This window comes from Panthera onca, chromosome B3, assembly GCF_046562875.1.
Source record: "Panthera onca isolate mPanOnc1 chromosome B3, mPanOnc1 haplotype 2, whole genome shotgun sequence".
NCBI classification, from domain to species: Eukaryota; Metazoa; Chordata; class Mammalia; order Carnivora; family Felidae; genus Panthera; species Panthera onca.
The window spans coordinates 89,787,702-89,807,364 of NC_138344.1; the positions used below are offsets into that span (position 1 = coordinate 89,787,702).

The 19,663-nt window shown below is 34.7% G+C and overlaps 1 protein-coding gene across 6 annotated transcripts in view; it reads left to right on the forward strand.

The window, feature by feature from the left end:
- LRFN5 (leucine rich repeat and fibronectin type III domain containing 5) overlaps positions 1 to 19,663 on the forward strand; it is a 250,850-nt gene that overhangs the window by 116,039 nt on the left and 115,148 nt on the right. For all 6 annotated transcript variants that reach the window (XR_009606205.3, XM_060619596.3, XM_060619594.3 and 3 more), the window contains exon 2: positions 9,299 to 9,469. The gene's annotated coding sequence lies outside the window, so the exon portion shown is untranslated. The remainder of the gene's footprint in view (positions 1 to 9,298; positions 9,470 to 19,663) is intronic.

A 19,663-nucleotide genomic window follows, 5' to 3' on the forward strand; every position in this document is an offset into this window, starting at 1 on the left:
ATTTTTGAGACAGAGAGAGAGCATGAACAGGGGAGGGGCAGAGAGAGAGGGAGACACAGAATCGGAAGCAGGCTCCAGGCTCTGAGCCATCGGCCCAGAGCCCGACGCGGGGCTCGAACTCACGTACCGTGAGATCGTGACCTGAGCTGAAGTCGGACGCTTAACCGACTGAGCCACCCAGGCGCCCCTATGGAGACATTTTTAAATCCCAGTTTTGTGTCAGTCATAGATTCACAGATTTAATAAGCACTGTTTCTTCATGCTCTTGCAAGTCAGTATTAAAATGCAGAGCAAGAAGAGACCAAAGACAGTAGGGTTACTGTCTAATGAAATAATGTATCTGAAAATGCTTTGCAAACATCATTTTCTATTCATCTTTGGTTCTGCGTCCTTCCTTCTGTCTCTTATACATACCACTTTATAATCTGACCTTATGGAGAATTTCTCCAGTGCAGTCTTCTTCATCGTTTAACTTTCTTTCCAATAACCTCTTTGCCATCAAAAATCATTTCTAATCATACCATACAGATATTACTTTTAGAACTTTCTTCTCTTTTTGAGTCATCTTTTTTTCTTAGAAACTTTCTTCTCAAGTAATAACTTCTTTGAGGTTTTTTAGTATATGATTTTGCTTTGTTTGCAGTTAAACTTTAATTTGTATTTCTTGAGTGTCTCTTGTCTGTAGGTGAGCATGGTTGATGCCATGAAGCATACAATTATCTGTGTGATATTCGAGGCACTCAAAAGAGCTTATAGGCCAATAGGAGATCTAAGGTACATGATGGACCATTAGTTGTACATCGTAAGTGTGATTTCTGTCACTTCCATTCTCTTATTTCTTCTCTCGTGGTATTTTTTTTTTTAATGTTTATTTCTGAGAGAGAGAGCATGAATGGTGGAGGGGAGGAGAGAGAGAGAGAGAGAGAGAGAGAGAGAGAGAGAGAGGATCTGAAGCGGGCTCTGCACTGACAGCAGAGAGCCTGAGCCAGGGCTTGAACTCCTGAGCCATGAGGTCATGACCTGAACGGAAGTTGGATGCTTAACCAACTGAGCCACCTAAGAGGCCCCTGTAAGTATGGTTTTAAGCCAGCCCTCATCCACTCCAAAGAAGTACTCCTTATGCTTTTAAACATCTTCTATGCTCATATTGCTTTTCAGCTTGCTTTCAGTGTTTTCATCTCCCAATGTTCATGTGGTCCTTGGATTGTCTAAGATTGCTCCCAAATCTTCTTTTATCCTACTGTGAGTCTACTTTACAATTTTTCAGTAGTTTCTCAGGACTTATAGCTTCATGTTCAACTCAGTCTTGTCGAATATATATGTTCTAGGGTTTTTATTATAGGCATGCTCTCTCTCTCGATCCACATATCTCTATATATACATTAACATATCCCACTATTTATACTTATATAGTGTTCTAATACACACTTCTGTGTGTATTAATCAAAATATTTACTTTATTCATATATGCTTAAAGTATATATTTCTACTTGTATACTATATAGATATTCCTGCTATACCATATATATATAGTTCGCCTGTGTGTGTGTTCAATTTTCTTATATAATAGATGTATTTCTTCAGATATATGCATTTTAAGTGGATGTATTTTTAATATAATTTGTTATGCATTCTTATCAGAGCTTAAAATTGATTAAAAATGAAGAAACAACTACCATTACAAAAACACAGAAGAATTGCTTTCCACACTACTAAGGATTTACGTCCACTCTTATGTCACCTCACATTTCCCAAATGCCAGAAATCTACATTTTTCTTTGATTATTGACTAAAAAAGGAAAATATCAATTAAGAGCAGGCAGAGGCTCTACTCAACCTCAGCCCAGTAGGGCACTCAGCCGTTCAATAATTTACCCTACCACATTCCTGATAAAAATCTAATTCCTGTCCTGATAATTAAGCCACTGATGAACTCTAGTACCCAAAGCAAGGAGAAATTTAGACCTTTTTGTTGACTAATGGATTTAAGTTTTTCCCCATTCTTTCTGTGAGACACACTATAATCCAGATGTGATTTGATAAGGACCTAATAATTCGCTGCAGTGTTAAACAGGATGTTCTGGATATTCCTTTTCTATTAATGAATGCTAAGATCGCAGCTTGCAACTGTTGGCCCTTAAAGGTCACTCTAAGGCACACGGCATACCGTTATCTAGATTCACATGCAGTTGAGAAAAATAATTCACAGAGATCCCATATACCCTATGCATAGTTTTTCCTAATGGTAACCTCTTATATAACTGTGGTAAGATACTAATGTTACAACCAGGGAACTGACATGGAGACAATCTACTTATCTTAATTCAGATTTTATCAGTTTTACATATACTTGTGGGTATTTTCATTTATTTTTCTAAATTTTATCACATATGTAGGAATATATAAACTGTCCAAATATAGAATAGTTCTATCCTCACAATTTTCCTGCTACCCTTCATAACCACAACTGCCTTCCTTCCCACCCCTAACTCCTATCTATTATATTTAATGTTAAAAGAAGAAATGTACTCATGTATTACTTATATAATGAATATTAATAAATGGTACACATACTTTATCATATTCATATCAAAAAATAGATCTGATTTCTACAAATTTATGCATGAGTCAGAATTCTGAAGAGAATACGTAATATAATGTGCATGTTCTGAAATTCTATCTAAATGTGTTTTGAAAAATTCTTATGTTTAGGGAGTATATAGGATTATTATTTCTTTATGAAATAATTTCCAAATTCACCTGCAAGAGGTGACATGGAAGGAAGGAAGGAAGGAAGGAAGGAAGGAAGGAAGGAAGGGAGTGTGGGAGGATAGGAAAGAGAAACAGAGAGACAAAGAAGAGGAGACAGGGAGGAGGGAGGAAAGGGAGAAGGGAGAGAGGGACAGTGAGACAGAGTTGGCAGATATAAAGGGTCTCAATGAATCATGCATCATGGAACCAAATAAATGGTCAGAGGTCGATTGAGATAAGAAGACACGAATATGCAGGTTTGCTACTATGTAATAGTCAGCTGTGATGACATGATGTTCACAGTAAGCACTAGTGTGGTCAGTATGGACTAATATTCAAGACATGACATCTCATCCTTATGAAACTTAGCACCCTGAAGAAAGGAATGGAAAGAGATAAAACATCAAGGGGAAATCAGTTGAAAAATAGGTTGAAATGTAGAGATTTTTGATTTATATAAAACAAAACTTTTTTTTTGCAAGCTACATATATAGGTATGTGCACATGTGCAATATACAAATAACATTCACAATGACATTATGATGTTGGTTTTATTATAATCATTTTAAAACCAAGAAACGTAAAGTTTGAGTAAATCCTTAAGAGTCACTGAAGACAGATGGAAGGAGGGAGGAAGGGAGGGAAGGAAGAAGACCTGAAATGAGAGACAGGAAAGAAGGAAGGAATGAGGAGGAAAGAAGAAAGCGCTACATGTAGATACATGTAGTTAAAGTAAACATTATATCGATAAGAACATATTTATATTTTCTTTTAATTGAAAAAGATTATTATCAGAGTCATAGGCTGACATGCAGATTAGTGTAACCATAATATCTGCATGCTGACTTTTGTCAAACCACTAACAAAAATGTTGCATTTTATTTTTCCATGTGTTCAAAGAAACAGAGGAGGACTGACATTTATTTTTTCAGAGCAGATCATGAGCTAGGACAGCAAGAAGTACAAGTACAGTTCTCTCCCTTCACCAAGGGTTGAAAATATGCCACTCAGTTGACTTTTGGAAGAAAAAAAAAAAATGTTTCCCAAACTTTGAAAATCATAGACATTCAAGAAGTTATCTTTAAAAAAAAAATTTTTTTTTAACGTTTATTTATTTTTGAGACAGAGAGAGACAGAGCATGAACAGGGGAGGGGCAGAGAGAGAGGGAGACACAGAATCTGAAACAGGCTCCAGGCTCTGAGCTATCAGCACAGAGCCCGACGCGGGGCTCGAACCCATGGACCGTGAGATCATGACCTGAGCCGAAGTCAGACGCTTAACTGACCGAGCCACCCAGGCGCCCCTCAAGAAGTTATCTTGTGAAAGATTTATATATTGAAGTTTTTTGTTACTATTTTGGATTCTTTGGATTCTGTCATTGAAAGGAAATACTAGTTATGCAAGGAAAAATGCTTCACTAACTCTAAAAATTTCAGTTGGGCCTTATTTTACACTTATTTATTTTTGTATAAGAATTTTGTAACCACAACCTAGCAAATATAATTTTTATAACTAAAATCAGATTTTCTTCACTAAATAAGTTATTAATTTAGTGTTTGCTTTCTATGATGAAGAATCCATTATTGTAAATTATGATTATGAAATTTAATGAATTAATGTGTTCCTTAAAGCAATGTAGAGTCAACTCTACCTCTAGCTTCTCTCTGTCCATCCCAGGGAAGACTTCACCTTGGGTTGTATTTTATTGAATTATAGCATGACTTAAAATTATTTTCTTGAGTTGTTAACAGAAAATTACAAATGCTGTAATAAAATTTTTAGGTCACCAAGATTTATGTTTTATTTCACAGCTGAACTCTTGCTATTAGAGGAAAGGAATGATTAGTTGTTCTCATTTGCAATGTGACATTTACATTAAGCAACAAATGCTCTAGTGGTGCATTAATTTATTTATCATATGATCCTGGAGGTGTATGACAATTTGTCACCATTTGCTATAGCTGAGTATATAATACTACAATTTTATTCAGTAACACAGATGCATTTCAATATTCAACTGGTGCCTCTAATTTAATTTTTAAATTAGGTTTAACAGTACTGGTGATGAGGTAAGCGTGTTTTTTGTTGTTGTTGTTTTAAATTATTTATTTATTTATTTATTTATTTATTTATTTATTTTAAAATTTACATCCAAATTAGTTAGCATATAGTGCAACAATGATTTCAGGGCTAGGTTCCTTAATGCCCCTTACCTGTTTAGCTCATCCTTCCCTCCCACAACCCCTCCAGAAACCCTCTGTTTGTTCTCCATATTTAAGTCTCTATGTTTTTGTCCCCCTCCCTGTTTTTATATTATTTTTCCTTCCCTTACCTTCTGTTCATGTGTTTCGTATGTTAAAGTCCTCATCTGAGTGAAGTCATGACATATGTCTTTCTCTGACTGACTAATTTTGCTTAGCATAATACCCTCTAGTTCCATCCACGTGGTTGCAAATGGCAAGATTTCATTCTTTTTGATTGCCAAGTAATACTCAATTGTGTGTGTGTGTGTGTGTGTGTGTGTGTGTACCACATCTTCTTTATCCATTCATCCATCCATGGACATTTGGGCTCTTTCCATACCTTGGCTATTGTTGGTAGTGCTGCTATAAACATTGGGGTACATGTGCCCCTTTGAAACAGCATACCTGTATCCCTTGGATAAATATCTAGTAGGCATGTTTTAATAATAGTATTTATATAAATTCCCTAAATATTTTTGCACTTAAGAAAACATTAATGTGAAACAATTTCCGATTTTTTTAAAAGTTTATTTATTTTGAGAGAGTGAGACAGAGAGAGACAGAGAGAGAGAAGTAGAGAGGGAGAGAGTGAATCCCAAGCAGACTTCAAGCGTGGAGCCCATAAGGGGGCTTGATCCCATGAACCAGAGATCATGACTTGAGCCAAATTCAGAAGTCTGACGCTTAACCAACTGAGCCACCCAGGTGCCCCTGTTAATTTCCAATTTTATTCTATATTTTCTGGTCCAAATTTTTTCAACTTACTTGTCTTAATAAAATAGCATTTTTAGAGTAGTCCACTGAAGATCATGGCTATATTATGCCAAATAACATATTATTATATGATTATCAGATAAGTGATTAAATTACAGTGAAGACATCTGATTCATTTATTCATATATTTCAAAACAGCTGGCTTTTTGCATCATGTAGATCCAACATCCAGATGACTGAAGGCTTAATTTTTAATCATTTTCAATATAAGGTACATATAATTAAAAACTAATGAAGAGCATCTCCCTCATGTTATTTATTTTGTACAATTGGAAGTAAGATGGAGAAAGAGAAGTAATGATGGTATATTCATAATTTTTCAAACTAGATCTTAAAATTGAAGGAAATATTGGAGATTATGTTACTGCTACTTTTAAATATCTCAAGGGTTTCTTTAGTGTTTAATGTGGTAAAATTTAGGGCAACCTTAGGAAGAACGTCCTGAGGGAAACAACATTAGCACATGTCTGCAATGAATTTTAACCCATTATTGGTACTTTCAGATGTATGATACCTTGTGATAATTACAAGTTGTTGTAATATTGTTTTTCATGTTAAGAGAGAAAGTTGAGTAGTGTGGTCACTGCTATGATTCCAATCCAGGCTCATAAGACTTTAAAGTACTACCTTTATTGATAGTGAGATTTGAATCAAAGTGTATGTTCAGACAATTGAAGAACACTTAACAGAGACATTGTAGAGGGGAAGAAAATACCATTAGGAGCTTAAAGGGGTCATGATTCTGTTTTGAAAAAAGGATTTCCTATTAACTTTCCGAGTTTTTCCTGTGTTTCCTGAGTTCTTTCAGAGTTTAGTGTTGGCATCCAAGATAATTGTTGGAGGAAGAACCATATTTCTCGGGAATACATGTACATAAACAATAACAGTTGCCAAATTTTCTAAAACCGTGGAAGAAGGCCAACATAGCAACAACTTGGAACTGAGAAAGTGATCAGAATTTCTTATAAGATGTTTTATTTCAAGATATCAAGTAGAAAGGGAAATCTTAGTAAGATCACCCGAGAAAATTGCAGTATTAGAATACCAATCTAAAAAGCTACTATTTTTAGCATTGCACTGACCAAAATATATGGACTAAAAAAACCCAGTACCTTGTTTGTGTTTCTTTACTATAGAATCCTATAATGGTTTTCTGAAATCTTCACTTACATCATCAGATATAAGAGCATTGATTTGGGGGCACCTGGGTGACTCAGTCGGTTAAGCATCAGACTTTGGCTCAGGTCATAATCTCAAGGTTCATGAGTTTGAGCCCCTCATGGGGTGGTCTTGATCGCTGTTTCAGGTGAGCACCACCTTAGGTGAGCTCAAGCCCTGCTTTGGGTGAGCCCCGCTTCTCTCTCTCCCTCTCTGCCCCTTGTGGGGCTCTCTCTGTCTTTTGCTTCCTCTCTCTCTCTCTCTCTCAAAAAAAAAAAAAAAGCATCTCTATCCTTATCATAGCAGTGTATAAGGATATGTATTTACTTCATTTGATTCTTGGCAGAACTGGTTTAGATAATACATGCTTTTGGGCAGGTGGCACATAGTAACTGCCTAATAAAAGGTATTGTAATAAAAGGGAAAATGTTATCATTAGTAAATGATGTAACCATACATAAAAATAACTTTAGATGATTGGGATTTAGGTAGGAATGAGCAGTTACTATACTCTTCATACTAAAGCGAGGACATGGAAATACTGTTGATCATCAGTCTTTTTTTTGTTGTTAGTATAATAATTGGAGGTATTTATATTTTGCTCTTGCTTTGTACCACCTCTTTACCACAGAGAGGGAACATACTCAGAGTTTCAATAATAGGCTTCTTGGCCTAAACATTTTACTTCTAGGAATTTATTATAAATGTATTCACTAATATGTGTGCATGCATAGATGTATATGGACATTGATTATATCATTTTATAATATAATTCTGTAAACTTCCTAATTTTGAATTGGGACACCGTATGAGCAGATTATATTGTATGCATATGAACACGGATAGAATGGATAGTGTTGTCGATAGAAAATAGGAGTGATCTTCATGGTGTATGAATAAAAGGAATGGAGCAAAACAAGGCATAATATATATGTATAAAAATACACACACACTCACATTTACATATGCATAAAATATTTCTGAGGGGATGTTCTGATATTTGAAATTTGTTTCTTCTATTGGGTATATGTCTTGCTTTGGAGGGGGATTTGCTTTTGGATTTCCTGTATTTTTATCATGCATATAAAATGTAAAAATTAGGCTAAAATATTCATGGAAGGAAATAAATAAGGCAAACAATAGCTGTCTCAGGGTGGTTGGCATATGATTGATTTATATTCATGTGTGTGAGTGGTATGTCTGAGTTATTCTCTAATTCTATAAGACACATCTTTAGTAATAAATATAAATTTTAAAAAGATAGTGTTGGTTGGCAGATTCATAAAGGTGATTTGAAGTAAACTATAATTTACTTTCATCCCATTTTACCATTAATCTATGCATTGATTTTTAGCATTTCTGAGTGATTTCAATGTAAACTGTAAGCCGTAGCTCTACCTTTTTTTTAAGTCCTAATTATCAGCTATCTCAGGACAATATAATCACCCTGTTCAATTTTAACTTTGTAAGATTTTTCACACATTTTTACAAATTGAGACAGCAGAAGCAATAAACTAAACCTGAATTGTCTTTGTGTCATTTTATATGGTTCTTATTAATACCCTTTGGAATTGTATTATTCCTCACTTTTGCTTCTCCAGACAAAATAAGTGATAGCTTATGGAAAATTACAATGCCTTTCTTCATTTCAAAAACATTTTCAAAAATTCAGTCCACTCCTACATTAAAAATTATTGTGTTTGAATATTAATTGACATTACTATGTAGATTTTAGGGGAAAGAATATTAAATATTGTATCTCATAGAGCAGGCCCAGTTATTATTTAGGTTAACATGGGACCCTCAGCAGTAGGTAGAAATCAGCAATCTTCTGATATGAGGGTGAAATACAAGAGGCACATTTGAGTTTTCCTCCATAGACACATGTGTTTCAATAGTAGATCTTCTCTATTGACGAAAATACAGGCATCACAACGTAAGACAATTAGTTGCGTGAGGAAGGGATTTAGGAGCTTCATTCACTGCTATGTCTCCAGGTTCAGGTGCCTGGTACATATACTAGATGATGGTTAAACCTTTGTTGACATTTGTCATTTTTTTAACATTAGCCTGCAAGTTGAACTAATTGCAATATAAAGAAAATTGAGCTATATAGCTTTTGTTTAAACTGTCTTCAATTGTGAGATAAGAAAACTACAGATGAAAACCAGAATGCCGACCTCTCTGTTGGAATCAGAGCGTATTGCACGTTCCCCCACAAAGTCTTATTATGCAAATCTATTTAAGTTCTATTTAGTGATGTTCCTGATACACTTTGAGATTGATCACACAGTTAGCAGCAACTTTATTTTTCAAAGATGCTTTATAAACATATTTTGATACACTCTTTTTGTGCTTGTCTCCTTTGAAGACTCCCTGTAACCACTCAGCCAGGTGTTGGGAAGATGTGTAGTAGCTGAGCACCCTTCTGACACTCTCCTCAGAATCAGCTTGGAGATGCTTTCACCCTGTCCGTCTTCTTCAGCAGCCAGGCAGAGTGCTGACTCCTTCACAGCAGTGAGGAACTCTTCTGGCTTCAGAAGTAAGTAGACTGCATTCAGTTTGATCATTGCCAGTGGTTTTAAAAACACTTAGAGGAGGCTAACTGGAAGTCTTGCAAATTAGTATACAAATTAAAACCAACATTGTTCATCACTAACTATTGCACTTCTATTTTGAGTTCTGTCTTTCTGAAGATACAGTTACTCCTTTTCATGTTGACAACCTGTATCTTTATGGGATTTTCTGCTATCTTTTTCAGGATTGTTTCATATGATTATCATGATTTATATTTGCAGCTTTGAGGCTTAGACAGGGGAAAGATTAAAATAATAATGTTTGCACAGGAGCAAATGGATTCAGAATGACCAAGTATTTTATTAAAGTTGCCTGGCTAATAAATTATGAATATGGGATAACATCTCTTGTCTTTTGAGTCTTAAATATCAAGTGCCCTTTCCGTGACTGTGATGTCCAGTGGTATATGGAGGGTAAGAGACTGGTGCAGAAAATCGCACTTCTCTTGATTGGTTGGTTTATTGAGTGACATCTTCTCTGAGTCATTGAAGGAGAGTTTATGGCAGCTTATAAATACGCATACTAAAAAAATAAGAGAAGTCACAGGCAGGGAAATGGATTGAACTTGGGACATGAACAGTGTACAAGATGCATAATGTAATATATTATACACTACCCCAAAACAAATTCCCAGCTGCATATTTATCTTTGGGCTTCTTAATTACTGGGTATATCAGATAAATACATCAATTACGTGATTGTTTATGTTTATAGGATTTGAAAAGTAAAAGCGGTATCTTGGAAAATGTTCAGAGTCTCGTGGTTCGTACTTATAATCCTATTAGCCATTTTTCTAGTTTACTTGGTTTAAATTTGACATATTTCTTTTTTCTCTTCTCCCAAATTCTTTATGTAGGCATCCCTTCCTTCTTTTAGGGATATATTTGTGTCAAAATGTCACCACATAGAAAATGATTTTGAGTGCACTTTTCTAGACAGTAAAAGTTTGAGTTAGCCTGGATTGTTTACTGTGATTAGGTGCTTAGCAATTAAAACTTCCTCAGAGAGAATGGGTAGAAAATACTTAATAACCTTAGTTTTATTTTACAACATATTACAGCTTTAGTATGCCAGCAACAGATAGGTCTGTGTTCTTGAAGGAACAGAGAGACTGTTGTTACGAATTTATTTCTGAATCATGGTGCTACCTACCGCATAGTTAAAACAGGCACTCGGTATGTTGCTAGTGTACTCAAAGTGATGTAGATGGACTACTTTTAAGATGTAAACAGAAAGGATATATTAGGTTATATTGAAGTTAATTCATTATAACTATAACTATAGCATAAAATGATGAGGCTGAGCATGTAGAAGATAGATTATGAATCGTTAGTGTAGGTTTTTTCTATGCATATTTTATTACCTTGTACTCTTTTTGTACATCATTTATTCATTTATCTTAAAAATTGCTTTTGTTATTTTTGTCCTTGAGCTTTTTATTAAATAAAGAGACTTGAGGAAGACATTCCAGATTTTCCAGATTTTGTTCTTTTTAAAGAAATGGAGGACCCCAACTAAGCTTGAGTTGATTTCATATATTTTGAAGATATGGAGATATATAAGGTTTGTTTCTTAAAGGCAACCCCTCAAGAACCTACAGAGATTTTATATGCCCAAACAATAAACTAGAAAATTAATAAATTTTTGTTTTCCACAGATAAAGCTGACTTTTTCTAAATGAAACATCTGACTTATGAAAGCTGTTAGCATGGGAAAGATTTACTGACATAGATTCTCTAGTGTACATCACAAGACTTAGAGAATTCAAATACATTTTCATTTACTAATGGCTATAATCAAGGCCAAAGAATTTATTTAATTAACCTGGCAAAAGAAGGCTAAACAGAAATAATTTATATATTGAGAAGGACTCTTCTGAGTTAATGCTTAATTCAATTTTTAAATTACCAGTCCATTAGTCTGTAGAAGTGGAACCTCCTTTTCCCTTTCTGTTTTTTTCTTTGGAGTAACATTAGGCTGAAAGTCTTGCATGGAATTAATCACCCTGAAAAAAAGAGAAAGTAAATACATTCCTAATTAGGTTCTTCAAATTTCAAATAGCTCATTGAAAATTCATAGCACATCCATTAAAATCCCTTTAAAAAATAAATGGAATACTGGGAACTTTCTTAAGGGAAGTAAAGCATGGTGAAGTAGTAAAATAATGAGGCAATGGAGTATCTATTTGTTACTAGTGTAGGACGGTTGAAGTGGTAGTGGTTGTTATGATGGTTATTTTTCAATTAGCCTTGGCCAGTAAGATAGTACTTTTGTCTCTTTCTACTGTTCTTTCTTGTTTAAGTAAAGCTCTGTGATCAATTTAAATAATAAACAATAATATCTGAACAGGAGCTCTGCTTGCCTGTCTAAATATGTACACAAGTATATGTACATCTGGAGATCATTTACTATATACATGGTAGTAATGATAATCTCTCCACAAGGGTAATATGCATTCTAAATATTCTAAGTATTCTTACTGGCATTAAATATAATATTTAAAAGACTTCTATTTTTTTTAGATACAAATTTCCCTATGTTTAAGACTTGTGCATTATCAACTCTGATCACATTAATTGACAGTGCCTTAGCCAATTAATCATTTATCAATATAAATAATAATAATAGTAATAATCAATATATTATCATTTGAAACCTTCCAGTACTTTTTAATAAACATGAATATATTGGATTCTTCTTTTATCTCTATGAGGTAGTTTAAGAAGTTATATAGGTTCTCAACCAGATAGATTTTCTTTTACACATGAAACCATTAGGTATATATCAGGTTCAATAACCCTGAAAGGTAGAGCAAAGAAGAAACATGTTAAATCATGCAGTGCTCATTTTAAAAAGAAATGAGAATAGGGACACCTGGGTGGCTTAGTCAGTTAAGTGTCCAACTTCAGCTCAGGTCATGATCTCATGGCTTGTGAGTTTCAGCCCTACATCAGGCTCTGTGCCGACAGCTCAGAGCCTGGAGCCTCCTTCGGATTCTGAGTCTCCTTCTCTCTGCCCCTTCCCCAGCTCACACTCTGTCTCTTTCTCTCTTAAAAATACATAAACATTAAAAAATGTTTTTAAAAAGAAGGGAGAATAAAATTCTTAGAGGAAACTTTATAATGACTCTCACAAATATATGCTTTCAGTGACAGTCAGTTCCAAATTAATATATCTAAGTGCCTTAAATTTAACATTTTGCTAACTAAGCTCTTGGTCATCTTCCCAAATACTATTTTTGACATTGTTTTTCTTAAGGATTTTATTTATTTATTTTTTTTATTTTTTTAATTTATTTATTTATTTATTTATTTATTTATTTTTTATTTTTTAATATATGAAATTTACTGTCAAATTGGTTTCCATACAACACCCAGTGCTCATTAAGGATTTTATTTAAATTCAAGTTAGTCAGTGTAATATTAGTTTCAGGGATAGAATTTAGTGATTCATTACTTGCATATAACACCCAGTCCTCATCCCAACAAGTACTCTCCTTGATGCTCATCCCCCATTTAGCCCACCCCCCACCCACCTCCCTTCTAGCAACCCTCAATTTTTTTTTCCTATACTTATTCTTTCTGATATTCTTGAGTTCAGTAAATGTCATCATCGTATACCAGAAAAAATAGGAATCATCTTCTAACCTTTCCCCCTTCATTCCACAAATTCCATCACCTAATATGGTCAAATTTACTTACAAAAATTTTCTTGAATTTATCCATTTGTCTCCGTTTGGGACCATTAGTACCTTGGTCCCAACTACCATAGTCTGTCTCCTGGGCTACTACTCCAGAGGCTTCCTAAATTATCTGCTCACATCCACCAAGCCTCAATTCTGTCTATTCTTCATAGCTAGCCAGAGAGAGTATTACAAACTATAAAATTGACATGACATACCTCTCAAAAGACCATTGCTCAAAATATAGACAAAATTCCTTATGGCTTACTATGTTCAAACGGCTTAGCACTTTTCTAAATGTCCCCAACTCATCTCACACTGCACTCCTCTTCTTTCCTGCATTCCAGCCAGAGTGGCCTTTCCATCCTTCTTCCGCATCATGTGACCTCCCACCTAAGTCTTCGAGAGTGGTCCTTTCTTCCTCAGCAGATGACCACTCCCAGTTCCTTTTTGCCTAGTATTTCAACACAATATTCAGTTCCTGAAGGAAGCCTTTTGTTGTTCTGCCGGACCACATCATCTCATTATTATATGGTCCCACAGCAATGCATAACTGAAATTCATTACAGTTTTATGTCTCTTTGTGCAGTTATCTAATATTGACCTCCCTTTCAGATTGTAAGCACTGTAAGGTCATGATCCATGTCCATTTTGCTCATCGTGGAAACCTCTCTTTATTTTTTAGGCGCTATGAACATGGGCCTAGAGCCCCTCTCCCCAACCATCCCGACCATGGGGGTTTCAAGGACATCAACTGGAATAGAATTTTTAAGTATCAACTATTAGATCTCTTTGTTTTTGTGTTTTCCTGTTGTCAAAGTTTGATCTAGTTTTATGGCAGGCTCACCATTCTCAGTGGGTGTTTATTTTGCTGGTGCCCTTATATTGCTACTTTCTCTTCTTCTTAGTCTTGACTATATTCCTCAGGGTCTTGTTTTCTGATAGGTGATGGATGAAGACCCTGGCTTGCTGTTATGAAGTGGAAACAAATGAATCCAATTGGAGTTTTTGTTTAAAAATAATTATAGATCAGTAGGAGAGATAAGGGTATTGCAATGCAGAAATAACTACCCTAAGATAACTAGTGATGGAAAGCTACAAATAGCCATGTGAGCTTAGTGGAAAAAGAAGTTTTTCCATCTGAGATTATGCAAATATGCTGCTTATTATAGGTAGAATTTCAGCCTCAGTGATAGGTTTCAACTTTGGACTATCAAAGTTGTTGTTAATGTGCCGATGTGTTGTCTCACTTAGGTAAAAATTCCAGAAGCTAGAGAGATAATGCACAGTTCTCCCAAAAGCCCTTAAGTACTGACACCAAAACTAAAAATGTCTTAGCTGGCAATACTTGATGTAGAAAGGTCACTGCTCTCTCTGCCTACTGTTAGTTTTGGCTCTGTGGGTTGCTAATACTATAGTACTTACTGTCAAGTGTCCTGGGATGAGTTCTGAATAAATGCTTTGCTTTAGGAGACAATGATTACTTTACATTTAGGACCAGGAGGGGTTGATGTCATGTGGAGAGTACTCCTGACACCTGACATTAGATGCATGGCAACAATCTTCACTGCAGAGTGTTGGCTATGAAACTCATTAGAAAAAAAAACAATAAGTACAGACTCAACCTAAGTTATTATCCCAGTTATTGTGATGAACACCCTGTTTCATTGACTATGCAGCTAACCTCCCTTATATCACTGTGGGCTGCACTAGGGGTATTTTAACATATGCTATGGGTGGACTGAGGCACCTGCCATTAATATTAAAAACAGTGTGGGAGACTTTACAGGAAAAAAAAACGGGGGTACAGAGACTTCTTTTAGAGAAAAATCTGCAATTCACCATAGCAAGAAACTCACAGACTAGAAGAATCAGTGTAGGCTACATTGATCATACACACTAACTTAACATTTCTAATGACTTACCATATGGAAGCAAAAGCACTATGAAATTACAGAAACATCAACTACATGGAAGGATGTGTGAAAAAAATCAGGGACTTGTAGAACTATCATTACTAACTGAAAACATTAATAATATAAGAAAACCTAGAGACTTGATTATGAAAAGTGCTAACTTAGATAACACAGTTAAATTAGATTATGTTGTTTTTACACAGAAGTATTTAATATCTAGACTTTTGGACAACTTCAGTGGTGTTGAAGATATTTTATCACCCAGAAGGGATAAGTAAAACACACCATTTGGGGATGGTGACAGGCAGGCGGTGACATATATATGGGTTAGTCTCAAAAAACAATATTTTCCATCATCCTTGATTACATAGGTAAAGCTGGATGGTGACTGTAATTTGGCAGGTGGTAGCTCAAACTCGTTTGTTTAATTAACCTTCCTTTGGACCATTAGGAATACTCAAGATGTACTTACTTGACATAAAAAATGCATCCCCCTCTGTTTTTATGCAAACAGTCAGGCACATGCAATTTGACAACTGAGATAAAAGCTTTGTTGCTGAGGTGAAAGCAACTTTTTTGAGGTGGCTGTTCCTCTTAGTGTCAGACAATTCTAAATCCATAATAAGAATCTGGCTTTCTTTTTGATCACTTGCATGTAGATATAGATTACTGTTCTAAAGCCTGAAGTTTTAACATATTGTTTAATATGTGAAAAATAAATAACCTTGTAACACCTGCTTACTTATTTATGTCTTGAAGACATAATTCCATTACAAGCAAAGGAGTGCTTCTTAGATTATTTCAATACCTACTACAATCATGATTCCACTGCAGAAATAACCCACAGTTGAAAACTTGCATTCATTATTTATAAAGAGACAGGAAAATAGACTAAACTTTTTCTAATAACTCTCTACTTGAGAGAAGACTGAAAAGGACATGCTGACAAATAAAATTATATATAATTGTATGTAATTTTAATGTAATCTTTTCATTCAATCAAGGTTATATTTTGGGTCATCTTAATTTTTTTTAAGTTTATTTATTTTGAGAGAGAGAGAGAAGAACAGCACAAGAGCTGGAGGTGGGGAACAGAAAGAGAGGGAGACAGAGAATCCCAAGCAGGCTCCAACCACACCATCAGTGCAGAGCCTGATGTGGGACTTGAACTCACAAACTGTGAGATCAGACCCAAGCTGAAGGCAAGAGACAGATGCTCACACAACTGAGCCACCCAGGCACCCTACATTTGGAAGCATTTAAAAATATTTCTTATATGTACCTTGAAATGAAGCAATGGAACTCAAAATTTTAGGTCAGGTTTAATTAAAGAATGACTCTAATAATTAGAGTGATAATGAGGGTAGACCTATGGCATTCGTGGATTTTATTGATGTAGTTTTATGCAAATGTCCCAAGTCTGGAAACTGGTATCCAGGAATGAGTCACATAATAGTGAGTCCAGCAGATATCTAACATCTGAATCACTTCTTGGGTTTGTTCTCTATTCATCATAACATGCAAGAAACTTTTATTAAAGGTATGGAGAGATTATTTAAAAATTTTTTAGCAATGCTTTATTATAGTTTATGAGAAGTTTCTCAGTGATTTTCTTGATTTCTAAATATTTGGAGACAAAATCCATATGTATGATTCCTTGTGCAAGGGTATTCATATATAGGAATCTACAATACCCCACTGGAAATCATAATGATAAATAAGTAAGAAGGATGTTGAATAAAACAACAAATAAGAATGTAGCAATCAAGTCTAAATCCAACTCATCTTTATCCGTTCTTGGTAGGCTCTTTATATTTATATTTGTCACATGGTACACCTATGAACAAGTAAAAATTTTGTTTTCCTATATTTTAGACCTCAGAAACTATCAAGTCCTTCCTCTAGACCTAGTCAGGTATTTTGATCAAACAGGTGTTTTTTTTGTTTTGTTTTTAATACTTTTGTTTCTTAGGATATTTCTTGAGTCATTCTCAGAAATAAGTCCAAACATTAATAGTGACTTCACTCTATAAGACATACTATTATATGAAAATGTCTAGTCTACTCCAAATAAACCAAAAAAGATAATTTATTTACACATTTACACATTTGGAATTTATACTTTTTTTGCAAAATACTCATTTGAAACAGCAGATATTGGGGACTTATTTTAAAAATACATATATCAAGGGGCACCTGGGTGGCTCAGTTGGTTGATCGTCCGACTTCGGCTTGGGTCATGATCTCGCAGTTTGTGAGTTCAAGCCCCACATCAGGCTCTGTGCTGACAGCTCAGAGCCTGGAGCCTATTTCAGATTCTATGTCTCTCCCTCTCTCTACCCCTCCCCTGCTCATGCTCTTTGTAATAAATAAATGTTAAAAAAATTTTAAAAATACATATATCAAATGCATTAAAAATAAGAATGATGAATCCAAGGCACTGGCAATTTTATGAGGAATGGTAGGTTACAGAGAGATTTATATCTTATTCCTTGTTTCAGTATTAGGTGTGTTTTGATATGCTGTAATTCCTTGCAGATTACTAATCTGTGGTGAGGGCGTAGAGTAATTTTTACTTCATTAGGATATAAATTGACCAGCATTCTATAATTATTCACAATAAATAGAAGTTTACTACAAATTGAAAACAAGAATAAATCTGAAAATAATTTTGATTAAAATTATACAAAATTATCTTGTATCACAAACCCAAATATGTAATATAATATGATCCCCAAATTGTAAATTTTGTAGCTTATAAAAGGATCTCATGCAAGTAAAACATTAGAATAGTATAAACATACAAACAAAAAAATTGAGAGATATTCCATGTTCATGGAGAGGAGAAATCAATGTTATTTAGATGTCATTAATTGCCAATTTATATATAGATTCAATTCAATACCAATCAAAATTACAGGATGTTATATTGTGGATATTGACAAACTGATTCTAAAGTTTATATGAAGAGGCAAAAGACACAGAATAGGTAACATAATACTGAAGAATAACAAAGTTGGGGGACTGATGCTACCCAACTTCAAGACCTGACTATAAAGCTACAAGTTGAAAAAAAAAGGTGAGGTATTAGCAAAGGAATAGGCAAATAAATCAGTGGAGCAGAGTAGAGAGCCTGGAAATAGATCCCTATATAGGCAACTGATCTTTGACGGAGAAACAAAGGCAGTAAAATGGAACAGACAGTCTCTTCAACAAATGGTGCTGGAACAACTGGACATAACCTTCACAAAAGTTAACTCAAAATGGATCAGAGACCTGTATGTATATACAATACTGTAAAAAACCTAGAAGATAACATAGGAGAAAACTTAGATGACATTGGGTATGGTGATGTCTTTTTTACATAAAATGCCTAAGAAACAATCCACAAAAATGATTGATAAGCTGAACTTCATTAAAGTTAAAAACTTCTCTGTGAAAGGCAATGTCAAGAGAACAAGAAGGCAAGCTTCACACTGGGAGAAAATATTTGCAGAAGACATATTTGATAAAGGACTATTATCCAAAATATACAAAGAACTCTCAAAACTCAACAATAAAAACACCAACAACATGTTTTAAAGATGAGCCAAAGACCTTAACAGATATCCCACCAAAGGAGATATACAGATGGCAAAAAAAATAATAATAAATAAAAAGCAGATGAAGTATGTTCCACATCATATGTCATCAGGGAAATGCAAATAAAACAACAATGAGCTGCTAATTCACACCTACTAGAATGGCCGAAATCTGGAACACTGACAACACCAAATGTTGATGAGAATGTGGAGCAACTGGAACTCTCATAGTTTGCTAGTGGGAATACAAAATAGTACCGCAGTATGGAAGACAGTTGAAAGACAGTTTGCCTGTTCCTTACAAAATTAAACGTACTCTTACCATATGATCCAGCAATCATACTTCTTAATATTTACTCAAAGGAGTTAAAAACATATGTTGTTACAAAAAGGTGCACACAGATTTGTACAGCAGCTTTACTTATAATTGCCAAAACTTGGAAGCAACCAAGATGTCCTTTGGTAGGTGAGAGGATAAATAAACTGTACATCCAGACAATGAAATCATTCAGCACTAAAAATAAATGAACTATCAAGCTGTGAAAAGGCATGCAGGAAACTTAAATGCCTGTTAAAAGTGAAAGAAGCCACTTTTAAAAGCTTACATCCTATATGATTCCAACCATATAACATTCTGGAAAAGGCAAGACCACCAAAATAACAAAAAAGATCAGTGATTGCCAAGTGTTTACAGGTGAGGAGGGGTTGAAAAGACAGAGCACAGAGAATTTAAAGTAGTGAAAATACTCTGTATGATGCCATAATAATGGATACATGTCATTATACATTCGTCCAAACCCAAGTGAGTGTGGAACACCAAGTGTGAATGGTAATGTAGACTATATATGTTTTTTGAGTGATATGATATGTCAAATTCATATTCATTATTTTTATTTTTTTTAATTTTTAATGTTTATCCATCTTTGAGAGAGAGAGAGAGAGGAGAAAGAAAGAGACAGAGTGTGAGCAGGGGAGGAGCA